This window comes from Lissotriton vulgaris, chromosome 5 (genome assembly GCF_964263255.1).
Source record: "Lissotriton vulgaris chromosome 5, aLisVul1.2, whole genome shotgun sequence".
NCBI lineage: Eukaryota > Metazoa > Chordata > Amphibia > Caudata > Salamandridae > Lissotriton > Lissotriton vulgaris.
In genome coordinates, this window is record NC_141693.1 from 107456718 (window position 1) to 107475314 (window position 18597).

Genomic DNA, 18597 nt, shown 5'->3' on the forward strand with positions numbered 1-18597 from the left:
CTGGCACTTTACATGAACAAATCTTGGGCATATCTGCATTAGTTTGAAGAAAAGCTCTTTCCAAGCCAATAATGTAAAGACGAGGGGGACAAAACGCAGCACTGTCTGACTGTTTGCTTGATCTCAATGGGCTCTGAACATTCCTCATTTGGACCAGAACTTACTCAAGCAATGGCATGTTGGTATAATTGGCTTAGCAGAACAGCAACAGAGTCATCCACATCCATAAATCCCATGAAGTTGCAGGTTCTGTAAAGGGACACAGTCAAAAGCAATGCGCAAGTCCATGAAGGACAAGTAGAGAAAGCCCATTTTGGCATTAGTATATTTACCAATTCTCAATTCTAAATGTAAAAACTGCTCTTCAGTTCTTAGGCTTTTTCTGAATCCAAATTAAGTATCTGCCCAATCTTCCGATTTCTCTAGTATTACCCTTCCCAGTATCTTAACAGAGGAGTCTAACAGGGAGATTGGGTGGTAGCTTTTTAAAAATGGTCTCTATAATGCACTCAAACCAAGTTTGTGGGAACAAACCGGTTTAGAACGTTTGTTAGCAAGAACCCATCCGGATCCACTACCTTGGTTGAGAGGATCTTCCTTAAAGCCAAATGTATATCATTCACCCTACATGCAAACCGGTCCCCTCGTAGAAAGACATCTTGCTCATTATCTTCATTTCAGTTTGTTCACTATTCCTGCAAAATACCATTTTAAAATATGTATGCAGTTCTGGGTTGCTGTACTATTAATGCGGACCTCTCGGATTATTGTGTCTAACATTTTCTCCCTCACTTAGCGCTTCTAAGTTTTAGCCTCAATGCTCGGGATTAGGGAACAAAACCCTGCTCTTTTGCAGACAGTAGCTGGTGAACTCAGGATCTCAGAAATATATATTTCATGAAAAGAATTAGAAGATATATCTGAAATTGCCAGATGTGCAAGAGTAAATCCTGTTCGTCACAAGTTGGAATACTATATTTTTGGGCTCATGCCCCTAAAGTAAGATTGTTCAGAAGCGCCACCCCTCTCCAAATCCTCTCGGTTGTGTGAAAAAAATCCTAGTAGAACAGCTACATATCTGGTATTAGGGTATGGATGGCGACTTCCCATTTTAAAAACATGTCTCAGGTAAACAGGATCCCTAGAGTTAATGATAATACAGTCCCCCTTTGCATCATTTCCTCAAGACTCTATCCATGACGCCATTCATAACATGATTTTTTCCGCTAAATATTCCATGGACATTGCTCACCCTTTTTGGCAACCAATGTATCACTTTATTTCTCAATGAATAATCAGACTCAATTTGACGGGGGTGAGGGGAAGAGATGGAACACCTTTGAGGACTAAGACATATGGGGTTGCTTCAGGGGCTAGATGTGTAAACTATTTGTCATTTAACAGAGTTGACTCAGGGTTATGTTTTGGCAGTCCACATAATTCCTTTTTTAGGATGATTAACCACTATTTGACACATTTGGATTCCTCCTCCCTTAGCAATACTCTTTAGAGGTTGTAAGTTTTGCTTATGCCAGCAGCTTGAATCAGGAGACACATGTATTATGGGGCCCCTATTAAGACCCACTGAATCAACTGAACTTGTTAAGATTGTTTAAAACAAAATTCCATATCAGTTGACTTGGACATAACCTCCATTAACAACTGTTTCACAAAATCTTTCGGCATACCTAAGTGTGTATGTCTCACAGCAGGGTGAGAAGTACAGTCATAGGTTATATTTTTTACAAGAATAGTTTGTAGTCTAGCTGGGAACCTTGTTATTTCCAACTTCACATGAAATATTCCCTTGTATACGTTGTTGTCGAGAACGTTCTCTTTACTTTTTTGAAGGGAGGAACGATATTAATCAAACTATGGGGGTGAGGAGCAATGCTGATTATATAGTCACCATCGGCAATCAAACAGATTTGAGAGCGAGCCTTCTCGCATCTGGCGGCTACTAAGTGGAATGAACTTCCTCCCAGTCTTAGACTGACAGATGACCTTCTGTCTTTTAGGAAACAACTAAAGACACTACTCTTCCCTAAATCAGAATAAATCATCACTCAGTGTGGTTATCGTACCTCTCAGCATCCAACTTTAGCGCCGTGATATCCTACTCAGGATGATTGTTAGCGCTCTATAAATAAATTAAATACAAATACAAGGGCTCACATTTTTGAGAAATCTAGGACCTCCCGCTCTCATGTCTGATCGGTAGAAAAAGGGCCCCTGCACCAGGTGAACTTCATTTGGGGATTGGTAGGTGCATTGCCACATCGTTATTCTCCTTTGCACACTTTATATCTCAGAGTTCAAAATGTGCAACGTGTCAGAGAGATAGTTTGTGATAGTATCTTTTGAGCATGTGTCTTAAGTTGGTAAACAGTTGTGGATTACTTCCTCTTGGCCATGATACGCAATATAATCTGCAAAAGTTACATACAACAGAAGTAAAAACAAAACTCACACAGAATGGATACCCAATCAGACCTTAGAGGGGGTGGCCGAGCCCAGCCTCATCTGGGCGCAGACAGGCCACGTCCAGGCAAGGTGTGGGAAGCTGCATCGTGCTTAACCCCTTCCCTGCTTATGACGAGCTCAGCTCGTCATGAGGCCCAGTGGAGCTGTGCTCATGACGAGCTACCCACGCCCGATTGATTACCCGCCTGTGCGTGAGAATCAATCAGTGGGCAGGGTTGTGACGAGCCCAGCTCGTCATGAGGACAGCTACGCTGTGCCGTGCCCCCCCCCCCCCTCGCCTGCCCGCACCACGGGGGAATTACCCCCGCGGCGAAAGGGGTAATAGCGCCCCCCCCTTCTCATAATGGCGCCCCCCCATTCTCACAAAGTCTTCTTCTCAGGCGCTCTGAGGTGTGAGGGATTCTGGGCTAAGTGGTCCCACCTGTGTTCAGTTCAGAATGCGGCCAAACAATGTGCGATATTCATAGGAGCGGAGTGCGGTGCTGAAAAATGTTTGGTGCAGCGTGAGCTGCCACCTGCCTTAAACAATCAATTGATGAGACAGTCATCCACCAAGGAGAACCAGTGCATTTTCCGCCACTTGTAGTTCCTGACTAGCTGTTTCCTTGCTTAAGTTAAATATAAACATATACTCATTCTGGGCACATTCTGAAAGACTGCTAATCCAACCGCAGCCACAGGAATAGACTATAGCTGCACTTGGAGGGAGAAACCTACAGACCGGTAAATCATCTTGAAGGTTTAAAGACAATTTCACTCCGCTGGCTGACGAACAGGTTACTTATCTTCGATGAAACTCTTTCTAATGTATACTCTAAGTGCAGATCTTGTGTATACCCCTAGGCTCCGGACTAAATCTGGAAACTCAAAAGGCAGTACTTCTGTGCTCTTGTTACGTAGCACCATGTGGATTTGCAACAACTTCGTTCGACTCCAGAAGTGATGAACACAGCTGCATATAAGCATCACCTATGTGTGCTGATGTCAATTTCTTTTGGAAGCTTGTTCTTGCCCTTATGCAGAGCCCATCAGCAGATCTGAAGGACATGTGTGTAGGTTCCTAAACTGAGACTTTTTTGTTGTGTTTGCTGATGGATACTTCTAAAAGCAGATTGCTCACCTTGTGAATAGATACCAAAGCAGTATTTCCCAAGGTGGTGGGGCTATGGAATGGCTCAGATCAAAAACTCCTGCTGTAAGGAACAAGCAAAATGCCCATCTCAACAGAATCAACTGTTGAGGCAAAAGTGCTTGGTGAAAGTGTACACTGATGCCCTTTTGGCTGCCTGGCAGATGTCCAGGAAAGGTACTCTGTGTGCCAACACAGTGGTAGCAGCCTTAACTCTACTGGAAGGAGCTATCAGAGAATCTGGAGACTGCTTATTAACAAATGTATAGCAGATTTTAATATAGAGGTCTATTCCTCATTGTCATCTTCTGGACTGACTTGCCCTTTTTTGCTCCAGAGAGCCCCACAAAAAGCTGACCGGCCACCCGATGCTCTTTAGTATGATCGATGTAAAAGCTCAGTGTTTTTTTGGGGTCCAAGCGAGTCTCTACTCTTTCGAATGAGGAGAAAAAGAAAGTTGGAAAAGAGACAGCTTATCTGATATGAAAAGGCATCATTATCTTTGGCACAAATGCAGCCCATGATCTTAACACCAATTAATTTGGTAAAAAGGAGATATAAATCGCCAGGACTGAGAGGGCCTGAAGCTCACTCATGTGACGCACTGATGTTACCAGAACCAGAAAGACCAGTTTCAAAATCAGGAGGCATAATAGACAACTGTGCATTAGCTTGAAAGGGGTACACATTACGCTAGTGCGAACCAAATTTAACTTCCACTGTGGCATCACAAAGGGTTTGACAGAAACATATAATGCAACCCTTTAAGAAATCACATCACAACAGGTGATTAGAACAAGGAACGTATGCTCCAGCAAATGCAAAAAGGCAGCGACGACCAGCAAGTAATCTGTAAATACTGCACAATGCAGGTCCTTGCTGGGCTAAAGATAAAACTAACAACAAGACATCCACGAGTTTGGCTTGCAACTGGTCGACTGCCCCCCATACACTGATTTGGTGGCAGAGCGCATGGCTGCCAAGTTTACATCATTGACTTCAAAAGAGATCAACTACCACCGTTCATTCTACACACACTGAGGTGTAGGTTGTGTAGACACGGCAGCCAGAGCCCTGTTCAGCTGCTGTGACACAAGATCATCCCCAAGTGACAGACTGATCGGAGGACGGATGCTTCTGCCCAGAAATGATGGGTACCATACCGAGCAAATAGGATGACTTTGGCCGAATCGTGCCTAATCTTCAGAACTCAGGGCAGGTGAGGTAACAGGGGGAAGGCATACAGGAATCGTGGGCTCCACTATAGGCAAACCGAGTTTCCGAGAGAGAGCCTTGTTGGGAGCTCCAATGCGGAAAATTATCAACACTGCACATTCTTGGCGAAGAAATCGAGCCAGGGCTCTCCCAATTGCTGGAAGACGCCCTGCACAGCCTGAAGGTGCTGCCACTTGTTTTCTGCTAGGTTGAGATCATCTCCCTTGGCACTCAAAGATCCCACTAGGTAGGTGCAACCAGGGAGATGTCCCAATGACCCTCCCAGTTTGAGGCACAGAGCCTCCTGACACAGTACTCAGGACCTCTCGGCCCTTTCTGTTGCAATAACACATGGTGATGACGTAGTCCATGAAAACTTATACCAGCCTCCCTTTATTGGTTTGCAGGAATGCCTTGAATGTCAAGCGAATTGCCTGCAACTCCAGCAAATTGATTTGGAGGTGTCTCTCAGCCAGAAACCAGAGTTTTCAGAGTCCTCTGATCTCCAACTCTCCCAGATGGCCTGTCGAACAGAGTAGTGATGCAGCAGTCACCACAGAGAAGCCTGCCCATGATGGCCTAGTCGTTATCTGTTGGGGCCACAGCCACAATCTCTAAAGGGTTGAAGGTCTGTTGAGCAGTTGTCAAGGCCTGATGCTGCCAATGCCTGTTTTCGACAGCTTAAACCCTGCACTATTCATGATTTGGTCTTGGCCTCTGGTAAGAACACAAGCACGGAGATATCCCTTCGGGGGTCGAATTCCTGCGCTATATAAGCAAATAAGCAAATAAATAAATAAATAAATAAATGGCATATCCCCGAAAAGGGAGAAACTGTTGGGGGAGATTGCTGTATTTGTGCCGAAAGGTCTAAAGAGCACCCCATGACTCTGCTCTCTTTAAAACTATCCAGAACGGAGTCTACTTTTTGCCGAACACGTGGGATCCATCAAAGGCCATGTATATTAGGGATGCCAGGATGACCCATGAAAAGCCCGAAGATCTTATCCCTCCATGACGCTGGAGTAAAACACTTTTCCCAGTAGCTCGTCCTAGACAATCAGTTGTGTCTAGGCCGGACTGGGTGACAAACGTAACCACATCCCAGCCATTCTGAATAGTTTGGGCCAAGGAATCCCGTAAGTCTTTTGGAACCACCAGTAAAAACTCACCAGCCATGTCCCAGACTGCATCGGTGGAGCGTCCGGAGAGGAATCTTGCGATGACCGACCTAAAGTTGAGGATGGCCAACGAAAACATCTGTTGCCCAAGGCTGCCATACATTGGGATGCCATCTCGCGAGTAGTTGGAAAGGCGTTAGGGTTCACTTTACTGTTAGACGCCTGTACCACCAAACTCTCAAGGCTTGAGGAAGACTTACAAAATGGGGGTAAGCTGGAGCTTGTTTATGACAACATGTAACTTTGCGGTAAACCAGAGGCCAAGAACATGGTTGAGCCCAAGCGTGCATCAGTGAGGGTCATACTGAAATCCCCCTCCCCACTATGGAGGTAAAAATGTATGTCCTTATTTAGGTCATTCAGCTTGGCTAGGTGTCAACTGAACCTCTTTCAGTTGACACCTAGCCAAGTGATGTGAGTGATGTGAACGATATCGTCGAACGACCTGAAATCTGCAACCATTGAAGGTTGAGCTCTTCTTGCAATGATCTAATTCTGAAACGGCAGTGGGGTATTTAAGAGATGCAGGAAGAATTCATCCCTAGGGAAGACTAGTACAGTCGGACTGAAACGCACCTTTTTGATAGCAATAAGCGAGCCAGCTTGTAGATCTTGTGTTGTCTTTCTTTTGAGACGAAGGCCTGAGTCAGCTGAGTGTCCAATGCAGCTTCCAAAAAGGTTTTTCTCTGCTATGGAATCAGATTTTTCGAAGTTTATGGAGAAGCCCAGAGATTGGAACAGTGAAAGACCTCTCTGAATATGTGTGTTTGTTGTCTGAAAATAAATCGCCTTGATAAGGCAGTCATCTAAGTATGGGAATATTTGAATTCCTTCCAGACGAAGGTGTGCGGCCACCGGTGCTAGGACCTTTGTAAACACATGGGGTGCTGAACGCAGTCCAAACAGAAGGACTCTGAATTGGACATCCCTGCCAGCCATTCTGAACCATAAAAATGTTCTGTGTCTGGGTAGGATTGGCACATGAAAATAAACGTCTTGGAGGTCGAGGGTCGCCATGTGACCCCCTGCCAAAAGTAGATGAAGGATTTCTTGAAGTGTTAACATTCGGAAAGATAACTTTTTCAGGTATCTGTTGAGGGCTCGAAGGACTAGAATGGGGTGCCATTCTCCAGACTTCTTTAGTATCAGGAAAAATCTTGAATAAAATCCTGTTCCTCTTTGTAAAGGAGGGACCTTTTCGACTGCTCCTTTTCGAATCATCAGATTTATTTGGGGAAAAAAGCTCCTTGAGATGAGCAGGGGGTGGGCCTTTGGGAGGGGAGTTTGGGGGAATCTTTATGAACTCTAGAACATGGCCTCTGGCCACTATATCCAGAACCCACTTGTCTGTAGTAATAGCGGACCTGTTCAAGTAGAATCAGGATATTTTTCCTCCAACTTTTGACTTTGGGGACGGCAGAAATGGTGGCAGGTGGCGGGTCTCATTGTTTTTTTAGCGGAGTCCCATCCACGGTAGGAGGGCTTCCTTCTTGATTGCGAGTAGGAGTTACCTCGCTATCCGTATGACTGCTGCCTGTAGGGTTGGTATCTTTGATTATCTTGAGAGGTTTGGTATGACCTTTGTTGGTTGTAACCTCCTCCATTGGAGAAGGATCCACGCCCTTTAGCACCTCGAAAGGACGACTTGCGAAACTGAAGGCTACCAAGAGATCTTGCCGTCTTCCGTGTCTTTTTTAATAGCCTGAAGGACCTCATCAACATGCTGGCCAAATAGTAACTCCCCATCAAACAGCATGTCAATCTTGGCTTGTACCTCTTGGCGAAAAGATGTAGATTTCAGTCAACCTTGTCTCCTTAGCACTGCTGCACCCGCTAACTCTCTGAATCCTGTGGATGCAACATTCACGGTTGTGTCAATTATTTCCGCAGAGGTACACTCTCCTTCCTGTAAGATCTTCAAGGCCTCGGAAGGTTCTGGCAGTATGTTAACGTAGGGGTAGATGTCTGACCACATCTGTCATATCTCCCTAATATGGCTAGGGAATTTGAGGCATGGACAGTCGTCGCTGCCATAGTGGAAACTTTCTTCCCCATCGAATCCAGCCGTCTGCCATCTCTGTCTGGTGGAGCTGTTACAGGCAAAGAGGGGTTCCTGGCCCGTCTCTGCACCGCTTGGGTAATGACCGAGTCAGCTTTAGGCTGACCTATGAGGCATGCAGCTGAGTTGCTTGGTGCCTTATATCTTTTGTCTAATCGAGGCAAGAATGCAGGAAGAGAATTAGGTGCTGTCATGATCTTTAACCCTTCCTTCCAGATGAAGTCTATGATGGGAATGGTCTGTATTCGTCTTCGTGGTTGATCTTTAAAATCATAGAGAAAGCAAACTTCCTTCTTTGTGTATCTACTGGTGGAGAGTCAACGGGAGCTGGAGTGGACGGTCCACTTCTCCCTCTTCTCTGTCATCGTCGGTGGTGTTAGCATCATGGGAATGATGAGATGGTACTAGAGAAGGTGGTCTAGGAGATCTTAAAGAAGATACAGAAGCCTGAGGCATAGGCATTGATGGAATAGACTCTGGCGAGTCAGATGGAGGGAAACTGCGATAACAGTCGTCCAACATGTATTGCTTATGACTTTGATGAGGATACCCCTGGAAGAGAACTACGATTACAGATAAATACCTTATCCTTCTCTTCCAGGGGAACAACATCAATAGTCATAAGCACTGAATAGAATAGCAAGCCCGTCAACCACCTGCAGGTAAATGAGAAACACATGACCCAACCAAAAGCTGTAACAACTGAAAATCAGCCGTTAAAACAGATTCTGCAAGGAGGCCTGGCCTACTTGGGTATCTGCTCTGGTGTCTGAATCTAGACAGTAGTGTCTGGTAAATGTATGGACAGACCTCCAGGTTGCCGCCTTACAAATCTCAGACATGGGGACATTATGAAGAAAAGCTGTAGTAGCCGCTTTTCCTCTGGTGGAATGGTGTTTGGGAGATAACCCCAGGGTCTTTTGCGCCAACTGGTAAGCAAGTTTGATACATGAAACTATCCACCTGGAGATGGAACGTTTTGAAGCTGCACAACCAGATCTGATCGATTCATAGTTGACAAACAGTTGATCAGATGTTCTTATAGATTTGGACCGGTCTGGATAGAATTTTAAAACCCTTTTCAGGTCCAAAGAATGCAAGGCCCTCTCAGCTGGAGTGGCAGGATTGGGAAAAAAGTGGGTAGAGAGATGGTCTGATTCACATGGAAATCTGACACCACCTTAGGCAGAAAAGAGGGATGTGTCCTCAACACCACCCTATTTAAATGGAACACTGTATATGGCTCTTTGGAACAGAGAGCTTGAATCTTGCTCACCCTGCGAGCTGACGTGATCGCTACCAAAAAAGCAGCCTTCCAAGAAACATGCTGCAAGTTTGCTTTATGAATGGGATCGAAAGGAGGACTCATCAATTTCAATAGCACCAGGTTCAACTCCCAGGGGGGTGACGGAGGACGTACCGGAGGGTAGACCTTCTTCAAACCCTGCAGAAAATCTTTCACAGCTTGTCACTGGACAAAAGAAGGTTGGGAGGTGAGAGCCTATAAGCTGTTATTGCTGCTAAATGCACCTTAATGGAGTTAAATTTCAACCCTGCTTTAGCCAGATATAAAAGGTAAGGGAAAATGACCTCTCCCTGACTCTTGATAGAAATGCAATTGTTCTGCATACACCACATGTAGAAACGCTTCCACTTGCATGCATAGGAATGCTTTGTGGAAGGACGTCTCGCTTCTCTCAAAATGGACATGCAGTCCTGTGGCAGTCCTAGGTGGCAGTATTGTATGACCTCAGGAGCCATGCTGCCAAGTTCAGTGACGGAAGGTTGAGATGGTGAATCCTCTCATTCATCTTGGATAACTGGTCTGGCCTGCACAGCAGCTTCCTGTGAGGAGACTCTGACAGATGTAGAAGGTCCGTGTACCACCACTGTCCCGGCCAATCGGGGGCAATGAGAATCATCTTTGTGTACGAATGAGCTAGCTTGCTCACCACCTTCGGGATCAGCTGAAGGGGTGGAAAGGCGTACACAAATTCCCCTGATCAGTCAGTCAATCAAAAGGGCATTCCCTTTCGATCCTGGTCGGTAGAATCTTGAGGCGAAGTCTCGGCATTTGGTGTTTTCGTCATCCGCGAAGAGATCTATGGTGGGACGACCCCATGACTGGAAAATGTTTTCGACTACCTCGTCATTGAGAACCCAGTCCTCTCTGTCTTCAAAATGCCGGCTTAGAGCGTCCGCTTTTATGTTCTGTTCTCCTGGGAGATGGACTGCTGTGACTGACGGATTCCGAGCCAGGAGCCAATGCCACAGATTTTGTGCCTCCAGGGAAAGGGTGTGTGAGCGTGTTCCTCCCTGTTTGTTCAAGTAGTACATTGTGGTGGTGTTGTCCGTTTGTACTAACACTGATGATGCTTGAATCGAGGGCAGGAAAGCTTTGAGGGCTAGATGGACTGCCCTCAGATCTAACATGTTGATGTGGTAGGATCGCTCTTTGACCCATGTGTGCCCCCCAACCTTGAAGAGAGGCATCTGTGATTAAAGTCTGTGCAGGTGGAGGTTGATGGAACGGAATCCCGACTTAAATATTTCGTCTTTTCATCCACCAAGGTATGGACGCTTGCGATGTGTTTGATAAAGTTATCTTGTAGTCCCAGCGAGATGACTGCTGGTCCCACTTGTCCTCCAGATCCTGCTGGAGAGGACACATCCGTAGTCTGGCATTGGGGACCAGAAAAATGCAGGATGCCATCGACCCTAGCAGGGAGGCAATCCTTTGCACTGTCAGATCCTTGTTTCGTACAACCAGTTGGCATTTCTGAGTGATGGAACACTGTCTCTCCTCCGAAGGTAACACTTTTCCTGCCTCGGAGTCTAGCAGAGCTCCCAGGAAATGTATTTTCTGCGTCGGCTGTGAAGTTGACTTGTTGAAATTCACATGTAGACCCAACCGGTAGCATAGATCGATGCAGGTCAGAAAGTGGTTCCTTACACTGTCTGGGGAAGGACCCTTTAACAGCCAGTCGTTCAGATATGGGTACACGAAGACACCCCTGCGGCGTAGAGCAGCTGCTACCACTGCAAAGCACTTCGTAAACACTCGGGGCTGACTTCGACCGGAATGGGAGGACTTTGACCTGGTAGTGAGAGGTCCCCACCCGGAACCTGAGGAATCTCCTGTGACTGTGAGCTATCTGGACATGAAAGTATGCATCTTGTAGGTCCAGCGAACACATCCAATCCCCCTGCCTGAGATGTGGATATATTTGATGAAGCGCCAACATGCAAAACTTTCCTTTTTTGACATAAAGATTGAGTGTCCACAAGTCCAGAATGAATGAATGAACGCAGTCTTATATTGCGCAGACTTAGCCCATGGGCATCAAGGCGCCTAACCAGAATAAATCCAAGATGTGTGAAACCAGGAGCTAGCTTACGGGTATGCCTCTGAAAATAACCATGTTTTTAATGCCTTCCTAAAACGACTGATGGCAGGTTGTGTCTTTAATTCCGGGGGAAGAGTGTTCCACAACCTAGGGGCTAGAACAGAGAATTGGTCTGTACTCTGCTTTTTGGCCCTTTTTCTTGACCAGGAAGTATCTGGAATAAACTCCTTTCCCTCTTTGAGATATCGGTACCCTCTAGATGGCTGATTATGTGAGAAGGGTGGCCACCTCCTTTTGTAGGAGTTTTAATTGATGACTCGATGTTGGCATTGGAGGGACAGAAGGAGGTAGATATTGAAAACAAAGAGAGTAACCATTCAGAAGCGTAGCTAACACCCATCGATCTATTGTAATGGCACGCCACACTTCCATACGATACGCGATGTTTCTCCCCACTGGAGAGGTCAACGGCGCTGGGGGAAGGAAGAACTCATGGTTTGGATTGCGCCTTGTTGGAATGGTTGCCTTGAAGCCGATTTCCTCCGCCTCTTGAGGAGCGGCTGCCTCTGTATTGGGATTTTTGCTGCCCCTGTTGGTCTTGATTCTTCTGCCACGGAGGGGTTTGAACCCTCGGTTAAGAAGTTCGCCTATTGTAGGGGCGGAACCTTTTACAGAATTCTTTTTTCTTATCAAGCCCAACGGCCTTTAGAGTGTCCAATTCAGTTTTCATACACTACATTTCTTCATCAGTGTGTGAACCGAATAAAGATGATCCAGAGAAAGGCATGATACGGGACTGAGCTTCTAGATTTAGGGCAGTAAGATGCAACCAAGAAGACCTCCTTGCGCATACCCCGTGAGCATATCCATGCGCGGAAAGGGTAGCTCCGTCAGCTGCATCGCTAATGATCTGATTGGAGACCAGGCTGCCCTCCGTAAGGATTTCTTCAAAATCCCTGCGATCCTCGAGGGAGTTTCTCAATGAACCGCTGTAGGGAATCCCACAGGGATCTATCATAGCGGCCCAATAGCGCTCCCGCATTGGATACCTTCAGCAAGGAGGACGAGGTGCTGCATACCCTTCGTCCCCAAGAGTATTGCGTCTTGCTCTCCTTGTCTGGTGGTACAGTGGAGGAAGAGGCCACGGCATGGGTCTTTCTCACCGCTGCGATAATTACTGATTCTGAGGGAGGGTCGGCTCTAAGGAAGAGCGGATTCTGCTCTGGCGAACAATATTTTTTGAGAATCGTCGCTGGAACGGATTTCATCGTCGCTGGTGTGAGGAATACATCCATTACTGGTTCTATGATACCCGGAACCAAGGGAAGCAGAGTTTGGCCGCTGTCTTGTGATGCAGTGTTTCAAAAATCACCGACTTGGTCTGGCGAGCTGTCATGGGAATCCCCAGCTTAAGTGCCCCTCTGCCCAAAATGTCTTGGAAAGTGAAGATATCGTCCACTGGAGAGATTCTCGACGGTGGACTCTCGGTCAGTGCTGGAGAATAGTCTCTATGCGAGCGAGTAGAAGATGAGGAAGAAGTAGGAGATCTGTGTTCTCTTCTCCTGCTCCTTGACCTGGATCTCCGTCTGCTTGAGCGCACAGGGGCGCGTTCGCTCTGTGGGCCTGGAAGGAGGACGATCCCGATCTGCCTGCTGTGTTAACCGAGCTGCTGCATCTTTCTCGGGAGCTCAGTGATGTAATGGCCTGTACCATCTAGGTGACAACCTGATGGAAGGCACCTTCTGTCTTTCTCTCCTCTCAGGGGAACATGCTGGAGGAGATGGGTTCACCTCTTCATGCAGTGATCGTGCTGGTGAATGTCCTGACACTGCACAGTCAGAAGAATAGATTACCACCTCCGGGGACCTAGATGTTGTTCCACGGTGAGAGATATGAGAGCCTGAGGTAGATGACGATAGGCTCACTGGAGGAGAGGCCTCTATTGAAGGGCACCTAGAGCGAGATCTGGAGCGACTTTGTGATGCCTGTTGTCTTGACAGACTGCTCTGAAGAAAACCTCTTCTTTTTCGAAGGTGGGCTCGAGGTTACAGGAAAATGTCCCTTTGACTTAGAACGCCTCTCCGACGCCAATGCCGCTTCCCTTTCGAAGTCGACTGTGGAGATCCCTGCTTCGACGTTGGCCGGTGATCGGTGTCAGAGTTGTCAAACTCGACGTCGTTCTTACAGGCGTCTTCTGAGTCGACGTTGAGGTATGCTGGGTCAACGTATGCTTCGACGCTGAAGGTGGTGACTTGTGTCTCAACTCCGAAGACTGATGAACCATCCTTGGCAGAGACCTGTGACTCGATGTCGAACGCCGTTGAGACGCCGACGGAGCGACTTGCTTCAACGACATGATGAGGCGTCGACGAAGTGTGTCTCGACGTCGATCGCTGGTGCGACGAACAAGCGCTGTGCATAGACGTCGAACGCCGGTGCGACGACTGAGTGATCTGCCTTGATTTCGTATGCCCACCTGCCGACGATGGAGACCAGCCTCTCGACGTTAAACGCAGCCTGGTTGACGTCAACTGAGGTACCCGAGTTCTCGACGTCGAAGTCTTCGCCGTCGAAGGATGATGAGCTTTCTTCAAAGTTGTTTTCGTCGTAGCAGCTTTGACGCCGATGCAGACTGAGAACAGGTCGGGACTTCTCTCTATGTCGACCGCATTCTCCTCTTCTGCTGCCTTTTAGGAGACCTACCCCATAAGTTCTTACAGTGTTGACAGCTTTCTGAAGAATCTGTCTCAGGGAGACAGGGGATACACACAGGGTGTATGTCAGTCCTGGCCTCCTTTTTGTCACAGGAGGGGCAAGGATCGAAAAGGGAAGGCATTTTGACAAAAATAAACCTTTTTTGAAAAACAAAAAAAGGCAGCACCAGCACTCTAATGTCAAAAGACGTCGAGAGAAAGTGAAAAACTTGAAGAATATCAAGATATTTTTGACAGAAAGTCAAAAAAGGTAGAAGCTGTAAAACCAGGGTCCTGACTGAAGGAGCCGGAAAGAACAACTGACCTAACGGTCACCCCTGAGGCATGATGGGAAGCCAGGGGACATGGCTGCCTTCAAGGCACTGTGCCAGTTTTTGTTGAAAATGCTTTCATTTTCTATGCTATTGTTTTACAATGCAGCCTCTGAGGTAACAATGTCTAGTTTATTTGCAATTTTCATGATATATGAGTTTTTTGCTCATTAAAACACAGAGTTCAAGTGCTATTTGACCTAATATGTGTTTTTATATGTTTGCAAATACAGTCTCTTTATGGGTAATTACATTGTTTAGCCTCAGTTTTGGGGCTGCATTAGTGTGAGAAAAAATTATATATGTACATACATATATGTGGAGCTAGATATATGTGATTTCCATATATAAGTTTTATATTATTTCCAGGGACCCCGCACATGGGCGGGAATATTCAGTGCTCATGACTTTGATGAGGATCCCCTGGAAGATAACTTCCTGTCCCATTGCAGAGCCTGCATATGCCACCTGGCATGATCGACCAGTAGGATGCAGGATGCCATGAGGCCCAGCAGCCTCAGAGTCACACTGACCGAAACCCGGGATAGAGGCTGAAAGATCGAAATCATAGCCCAAATATCCCGGACTCGCTGTTCGGGAGGATAAACCTGTAACCGTCTTGTGTCCAGAACAGCTCCGATAAATAGGAGCTTCTGAGAGGGGATCAGGTGGAACCTTAGCACATTGATGGAGAACTCCAGAGAATGCAGGAGGTCGGCCGTAGTCTGAAGGTGGGAGACGAGAGTCTGGGGCGAACTCACCTTCAACAGCCAATCGTCGAGATAGGGAGGGAGTAGCCCCTTCGGACGATCTGCAAAACCCACCTGTCAAACGTGATGGTGCGCCAGTGGGGGAGGTGAGGGCGGATCCTGCCGCCATCTGGTGTTTGATGGGCCTGAAATGTCGGAATAGGAAGACTTAGAGGCTGCTGTAGGGGGGCCAGGGTGGGGGGTGTGAATGGTTGGTGGATTGGCCTACCCACTGGCTCCCTGAACCACAACAGAGGTTCCCAGGTCCCCAGCAGCACGAAGATTGGGGAACTTGCGTCAGCCTGTGGCTTTGGTCGGAACATAGCGGGGCACCCCTTCCATGGCCACGAAAAGGGCGAAAAACAGACTACCCAGGGTGGCTGGAGAGGCCCAAGGACTTGGACGTAGCCCCTGAGTCCTTGAAACGCTCCAGAGCGTTTTCCACTTTGTCGCTAAAAAGGCGATGGCAATCAAAGGGCATGCCCCATGAGTGTATTCTTGACATCCCCAGGAAAGTCAGTCATTCTCATTCAGGGGTAGCGTTGAAGGGCTACAGTCGTGGAAATCGTCAGGCCTAGAAAGTCGGTGGTACCCAGCCTACAACGGATGGTAAACTTCGCCTTATCCCTCCCGGCAGCAAAATCCTGGGAGAGCACTGCTGGGCCTTTTCCAGACAATGAGGCAGCACCTGCGCCACTGTACCCACACAGAGTGGGAATAATGGCCCAATAGACATGCAGTGTTTATCGACCGCAGTCCCAAGCTGGCAGAAGAGAAAATCTTCTTCCCAAGATGATCCAGCTTCTTGGATTCCCTCTCCAGTGGGGCAGTAGGGAATGCGCTCTTGGAGGTAGATGCTTGGACCACCAAGCTCTCAGGGGTGGGGTGTTGGGAGAGGAAAGTGAGTTGCCCGGAGCCAGGTGGTGGCGTTGGGCAATCATCCTATCCATGGGTGCCCCCGTGTTGGGCCAGGACCAGGTGCCCAAAAGGAGGTCGGTAAGGGCTTCATTAAATGGCAGCAGGGGCTCCAAAGAGCTTGCAGTTGAAGCACCTCCGTAAGAAGGCTAGTCCTGACCGCCATGGTAGGGAGTTCGAGGTTGAGAGCCTCAGCCGCCCTACGCAACACCACTGCGTAGGACGCTCCCTCCTTCGTAGCCACGGTAGAAGGAGACAACATGCCAAGGTCAGGGGAGGTGTCCAGACCACTGGAATTGCCCAGTTATTATTATTATTATTATTACTAGTTAGCATTTCTAGAGCGCGTAGCTACCCAGAGGCATCCCAGAGCTAGCGGTATAGCAGTGAGAGGGGGGGGTTTAGAGACTGAGGTTTTGAAATAGCCACGTTTTCAGGTGCTTTCGGAAGGTGAGAAGAAGGGTCTCTGAGCGTAGCTGCAAGGGAAGAGTGTTACATAGCCTGGCTGGGATATATACGAGAAGGAGCTACCTCCCACTGCGTGTCCCATTAATTTTGGGGATAACGGCCATACTTATGCTTGCGGAGGGGAGGAGTTTCCTGGGGTGGTAAAAGGTAATAAGGGAGTTCAAGATGGTGGGGCCTTTGCCCATCAGGGTTTTGTGCCAAATGTGGGAAGCCAGGGGACCTGGCTGCCTTAAAGGCACTGTGCCAGTTTTTGTTGAAAATGCTTTCATTTTCTATGCTATTGTTTTACAATGCAGCCTCTGGGCTAACAATGTCTAGTTTATTTGCTATGCAAAGGGATTTGAATTTAATTTTTTCCAGAATAGGTAGCCTATGTAGGGCTTTTAGGCCTGGCTTCCCGGATTGAGGTCTTGGCACTCCAAGCAGCATCCTGGCGGCACAGTTCTGGGCAACTTGGAGTTTCTTAATGGTGGATTTGGCCGCTCCCAGGTACAAAGTTACTATAGTCCAGGCGTGAGAGGACCAGGGTCTGGACCACCGTTCTTCTAGCCCCACTGGGGAGAAGGGGAAGAATTTCTCTCAGCATTCTGAGGATACTGTAACACATACCGGCCACTTCCACAGCTTGCGTTTCACATTTTTGTGATTTGTCGAGCCACACTCCCAGACTTTTGACCTTGGGTTATGGGGTAAGGGCTTGTCCTAGACATGTTGCCCATTGCAATTTGAAGTCAGTGTTAGGTAGAATACCCAGATACATGATTTCAGATTTGTCGCCATTGCGCTTAAGGCAGGAGTTTTGCATCCATGTAGCCACCTTCTCCAAGCATGTTTCTAGGTCAGAGGGGGCATTGTGCAGGTGCGTTAGAGAGACCACTAGCTGGGTGTCATCAGCATAGGTGACAATTGTTATCCCAAATGGAAAGACAATATCCGCCAGTGGCCTCATATATAAGTTGAATAAGATAGGACTCCGGGATGAACCCGGAGGAACACCATACCTAAGAGATCGACACCTGGATGTGGCTTCTCCTGAAAAAACTTGAAAAGTTCTACAACTGGTGTACGATTGGATCGATGCTATTGCTTCCCCAGATACTCCTACCCTCCCAAGCTGGTTCAGAAGGGTATCAAAATGGGCGGTGTTGAGCGCTGCACTTAAGTCGAGGAGAATGATGGCTACTGCTCCTCCCTGATACTCTCTCCAGTCTTGTTCACTGTCCAACTTTTCAGTCAGCGGGTCACCTGACCCCTCCCAGTCCTCCTTTTCATCCTCTGGGTGCTAATCGGGTCTAAAAGGGACCCCAGGAGTGAACAGGGACACAAAAACCCCTCTTGGCGCCGGTCCGGCTCCGGGTCCACATCAGGATGGAGGCAGGTGTCAACGCCGGCCGGGGGGCCGACCGGTGTGGAATACAGTAAAGGTGCCGGAGGAAGCGTCGCCGGTGGAGGCGTAAAAAGGTCAACCAGGGCCGATCCGGATCCAGGCCTGGATCCAAGGGGGGGCCTGCGGCGGAGAAGGCCTAAGCCCCCTCAACCGAGTCTGAGGGCCGTAAGGCACGTTGGCAGGTTCGGGCTGCCCAAAGATGGCGTGCATCGCTTCATAAAACTTACGAAGCAGGGCAGGAGTCGCTCCAGGTCTGGGGAAGGGAGGGAAGCTCGGAGTCGTCTCTTCAGGCGGAGCAGAGGGAGGGGCACCGCCCGCATCCACCGACCGACGGGGCGAAGTTGAAGAGCAACTATGCTTCTTCGACTTCTTCTTGTGCTCCAACTAACCAGACTCAGAGTGTGAAGACTTAAAAGACTTTTAAGAATGGTGATAACTTAGCGACCGGGCACTTGACCACCCTCGCGACCAAGACCTCGAACGGCACCCAGTCGACTGCCAACGCTCCAGAAGCTTACGGGACCGCTCCTGCAAAGCCTAAGGCACCATGGAGCGGCAGTCGGAGCATGACTTGGGGTTGTGGTTGCGCTCCAGGCAAAAGAGGCCCACGCTGTGCGGATCCGTATCAGACCTCAGTC

General features: G+C 48.0%; 1 protein-coding gene across 2 annotated transcripts in view; it reads right to left on the bottom strand.

The window, feature by feature from the left end:
* CAMSAP1 (calmodulin regulated spectrin associated protein 1) overlaps positions 1-18597 on the bottom strand; it is a 542816-nt gene that overhangs the window by 125570 nt on the left and 398649 nt on the right. The window lies entirely within an intron of this gene.